Source organism: Elephantulus edwardii, unplaced genomic scaffold, assembly GCF_000299155.1.
Source record: "Elephantulus edwardii isolate Elephantulus edwardi_28Jun2011 unplaced genomic scaffold, EleEdw1.0 scaffold00055, whole genome shotgun sequence".
In the NCBI taxonomy this organism is placed as follows: Eukaryota; Metazoa; Chordata; class Mammalia; order Macroscelidea; family Macroscelididae; genus Elephantulus; species Elephantulus edwardii.
Genome location: NW_006399805.1, coordinates 10,207,489 through 10,212,866, shown reverse-complemented (window position 1 = coordinate 10,212,866; position 5,378 = coordinate 10,207,489).

Sequence of the window (5,378 nt, the reverse complement as noted above, 5' to 3'; positions counted from 1 at the left end):
CGGCGCAAGGCGCACGGACTGGCTGTGCCTAGGCCGCGGCTCGTCCCCGCGCTGCGGGCCGGCCGAGTGTCCCCCAGGCAGGCCTGTCACTCCAGGTGCTGTGTCATCACTCAACCCAGGCTCTGTCTCTGCCCTCCCCCTCCCCCAGGGGTGTGTTGTTTTCTCTGTTGAAAAAAAAGTTACAAAAATAAATCTCGACGTTAGTGTTTTTGTAATATGGATTTAACTGTCAGACAGTTAGCGTAGGTCTGTTGCGTCATCGGTTGGCAGGCAGGTCCTCACAGTCGCAGGTAGAGTGGACCTGGTCACCTCACCTGGAGGGCATCTCACCCAGAGGGCACCTCACCTGGAGGGCCCCAGGGTCAAGGCTGAAAAATCAGCCAGCAGCTTCCTGCCACGGCAGGTGAGGTGTCAGCTAGGGCCCTCAGGACACCCCCAGGCGTGTGTCTGTCCTTGCCCCATGGACCTCACCCCTATACCATCTTTTCTCTGTGGTTCCGTCTCTTGTTGAATTGCACACGAGTAGTACTACTGGCTCCCCAGACACGGACGCGTGGAGATGGTTCCACGTTTGGCATGAAGGAGCCTTGTCCAAGCACAGATGCGCACGGGGACGGGGACTGGCGGGGAGCTGCCGGGCATGTGAGTGGGTGTGCGGTGCTCCCCCCCAGTGCCTCCCCAGCCTTAGTGGGAGACTGAGTAGATATGCTCTGGCGAGAGACGGTAGGTGCTGACAGCAGGACAGTCTTGGTGTTGCTAGTTGTAGAGCAGGGCGGGCTCTTTGTGTGAGCTGGGCAGGGTCGGCGTAGAGACCCCCCAGTCAGTCCCCATCCAGTCACTCCCGTTTCTTGGTCATCAGCCTCTCCAGGCCAGGCACTTTCTGAGCCCCCTTTTCCTCCTTGGAGGGGTCGTGTTGTTGGGTCTGTGTGTTTGTTTTTGTGGGTGTTTGTCTCCTCTCACCCCCAAGCCTTGCAGACAGATAGTAGCGTTCAGAGCCTCGGTCAGCTGGTGGTGCCAAGCAGGCAGGGGAGAGGGTCGAGGTGGCCACCCGTGCCGTGCGTCCTGTTGCTCTGTGTCCTGAGACGCTCAGAAGCCCTTTGGGTTGCCCGTCTACTACTGTCATTCCTGGATCCACCACTCTTTTAAGAACTTTGAATAATGTCTCAGAGGTCTCTGTATTTTGCAGCTGCCCTTTTGTAAGAAGCACTTTTCCCAAATAAAATGACAAAACAAACTAAGCTGCCTCCTGTGGTGTGTCTCCTGGCTCTGGTTCCCCTGGACTCGGAGCACATCACCAGGCCGTTGGGGCTCTGGGGGGAATTCTCCGAATGAGGGCTGCTCCTTTTTCCTGGGACACTTGAGAGTGGTCTCACTCCTCCCTGGTCCTCCAGGTGGGGGGGCCTGACTCCCAGCACAGGTGGGTTTTATAAAGAATTATTATGTAACATTTGAAATTAATGGAAGCCCTTGGACTCCTGTAGCGGACCTGAGGGAGACAAGGCCCTAGTCTTTTCACTGCTTGTTGTCATGGTGATGGTCATGGGTTGGCTGTGGGGGTTGTATCTGCTTTGCCAGCAGCCCCTTCCCTAAGAGTCAGAGGTCACCTTCAGCTGGGGCTGACCTCCCACACTGGGGACTGCAGCTGCCCAGAATCTCACGACAGTGACCATGTCCAGAGGGCGGGGGGCTGCTTGTCCACAGGGTCAGAGGGTGGTGTGGATGAGGCACAGGCACCGATGCCGCTGCTGCTGGGGGGAAGCTTGGCTTGCGTGCAGCCATGACTCTGCGGGTGACACACATGGTGTGAGGTCCACGGCTCCTGCCTGCCACAGGAAAAAGTTTGGCAGGTGTGCACATCCTGCCAGAGAGCCCCGTGGAGCAGGGGTCAGTGCGCCAGTCCACTTGTGTGCACATCCTGCCAGAGAGCCCCGTGGAGCAGGGGTCAGTGCGCCAGTCCACTTGTGTGCACATCCTGCCAGAGAGCCCCGTGGAGCAGGGGTCAGTGCGGACTAGCTGGCCGTGGTGTGTGGGGTGAGACAGCTCCCAGGTAACAGGCCACACCCGAGTCTCCTTCAGGGCCAGTGCCTGTTGCAGCCAGAGTCGGGGTCAGCATGGCAGGCCGGACACCTCACTGTGCCAGGCTCACATTTCTGACCCCACAGTCGTGCTCAGATTTGCCAGATTGGAGTAGCTGATGCAACGGGATTTATGAAGCGCTTGGTGCTCTCTGCGGCCCACATTTCCAGGCCAGTGCGTGCAAAGGCTGCCAGGCCTGCTGCACAGTGTGGGCCGGTGACACACAGACTTGATGTGCCCCCAAGTCTGGCTGGAGCATGTCAGTGGACCTGATACACATTCGAGCTGTCACCCTCAGCTGCTGTGTGGGCACACATTTTCAGTTCTCTGGCACGTGGAGTGACTGTCTAGCTTATAAGTAACTGCCCGCAGGGGCTGTAGTGTTTGACACCCCAACAAGACACTGGGGTTCCCCATGCGCACACTCCATGCTGGTTACAGCCAGATTAACAGTGTCACTGGGGTAGCGTGTTTATGACCCACCTCCTAAAGCTACTCCCACTATCTTAGTGCTCACAGACGACACTGAGAAGGAACGGTCGGTCAGAATGGGTAGAAATGTCAATGAGATGTGCTCAAGTTTGGCCATCCACGTGTACGGATGGCCAGTCTGCGAGGAGCTGTTACAAACCAGGTACTTTTAATCAGCTCTGAGCAGTTGGTGCGAAATTGAAATTGCGTTCCCAAAGGAAGATGCCACGTCACGGTGGATGGAGGGAGTGACAGTCCACATGGCAAGCAGTCCCTGGGAGAAGGGGGCTTCCTTCAAACCAGGCTGCTCCCTTAGCAAACAAACGGTGAGGTGGTGGCCATGCTGATACACTTGTTCCTGGTCAGTCCCTGTCTGCAGGGGACAGAGCTCTGATCATTTCTGTGGCGACTTCTAAAATGCCTGCAGCAATCACCCAGTATTCATGGCTCTCGGAATTATTTTCATGGCTGTAACTATGGGAGCCCTCGTCTCGACTCTCTATCCCCCAACTACAGGGTGTAAGTGAACAGGGATGAGGTGGTTCCTTCCTGTACTGGTTTCAGGGAAATCCCCAGCCTTTCTGAAAACGGACGAAGTTGACACCACCATCCTGTTGTGAAAGAAAACTTATGTTCTACTTAGAAGATTTAACTTGGTTATTTTATTTTATTTTTCATTTGCATACAGAATTCTGCACTATTTCATTCACATATATTGTTTCATATATAATTTTAATTATTTTGTTAGAAGCTGCCACTGTTTTGGCTTCACCTGCTTTCAGCTGTTGCAAAAGCCTGTTATTTTTTTCAGTCTTGCCCTCTGGCATTATCTCTTCTAGCAGAGTAACACTAAGATTGAAGGCTTGGTATTTTGTTTCATGGGGAGTAATGATTACTTGAAAATAAATGTTTACTAGATAAAAATTAAATTATGTACACTCTTTATTTTGTAAAATCATTGTTTGGATATTGAAAGAACCCATGTTTGAGTTTGGAGGTAAACAGGTCATCCAACAAGGGCAGGTAAGTGGATGACACCGTGGCTTATGGTGGTGGGAAATTGTTAGGGGCGGTCGAGTTCAGTACAACCCAGAGTGACCCCTGAGCAACAGATCTGGAGCTTGTCCCATCCTGCGCCGTCCTCACACCTCCTGACACAGCGCAGTGCAGCAGTCACTGTGTCACCAGGTGATGGGGGTGAGAGCCTACATTTTGTGCTTTAAAAAAACCCTTTTTTTAAAAATATGAAACATTTTGTTTTTTGGAGTCAGTGAGAGGGCTTCAGGTTTCTGCTGCAAACACTTTCCTAAAACCACATACAGTGTGCGGATAATTTTTATTCCCGGTAGTTGAAAAGCAGATACTGTCATCACTGAACTGAAATCTCGGGAGCCGTGGTGGTGCAGTGGTCAAGCACTTGGTCATCTTGGAACCCACCAGCCCTCTGCAGGAGAAAGATGTGGCCACCTCCCCATATAACATTACAGCTCGGGATCCTGTGGGCCAGCTCTTCTCTGTCCTGCGGGGCTGCAGGCACTGGGATCAACTCAGTGGCAACCGATTCAACTGAGTAACACCTGGCTCGTCAGGCACAAGGGATGTCTGTCCTTGTGAGAAAGGGAGCTCTGGTGGCATAGTGGTTAAGAAACCACTGCAGCCCCAAAGGCATGCAGTTCGAAGCCACTGCTGCTCTGTGGGAGAAGGATGGGCCAGTCTCCTCCTGTGCAATTAACTGCCTCTCAAAAGCCCACCTGAGTGTTGGCTAGGGGTCGGTTTCAAGGACACACCAATGGTCGACCACTGTTCTAAAGCAGAGAGCGCGGGTACAGGCAGGGAGGCCGGACATCTGGAAACAGTCACCAGTAGGGGCCAGGTGAGCGGACGACACAGCGTGAGAAACAGGAGCAATTATCACTGAAGAATTCAGGTAAAACTTGCATGTGAACCTGAGCACACAGAATGTTCTTTTAAAAATATGGCATCCCCCTGTCACCATTTCAGAGGTTCCTCCCGGTCCTGCAGGCATGTGGGTTCACTGTGTGGACTTGGATCTCAGGTGGGGAGCAGCCTCCGGATGGTTTGGATAGTGTTGTCCCATCTCCTGAACCTGCTGGTGGCCCTGTGGATAAAGCACCCAGCTGCTAACCACAAGGTCACACTCTTGAGCTCCCCAGTCTCTTGGGGGGCGACAGGTGAAGCTGTCATCTTCACGCAGGTGGCAGCCTCAACCCCAAGGGGCAGTTCTGCTGGGTCCCGCAGAGTCGCTGTGTGAGGTCACTTTGACAAGTGGTGGGTTCGGTGGGTGTGACACACCTGTCCGACTGTTGTAAGTAGATTCTCATCACACCTGAACTTGTCCTAGTGGTGGTGGGGGTAAGTGGCATGGAGAGGAACCCGTGAGCAGAAGACCGGAACTGTGAGCTGTGCCAGCCTCGCCGAGTCCGCCGTGCTCTCTCGTCGTGGTCATTGAAGGGGACCCTCACTGCCTAAGGATCAGTTACGCACAGTTCCAGCTGCTGACAAGGCTGGGGGCCGAGGTCAAGGGCACCTGCACGCCTGAGCACAGCCCACCATGTCGATTCCGGCTCGGTGACACTGGGGCTCCCGTGGCTTCCCATGGGGCAGCTGGTGTTTTGGAATCACCAGGATTTTGATTAGCAGTCTAACGCTTAACTGCTGTACCACCAGGGTTCTGTCACTTGACGTGGAGGAATTTTAAATATCACCTCAGGCTGGGAGCTCTGGGGGCCTAACGGTAAGGATCAGAGCTGCCAAACCAAAGGCATGCAGTTTGAATCCTGAAGCTGCCCCGTGGGAGAAAGATGGGGAGT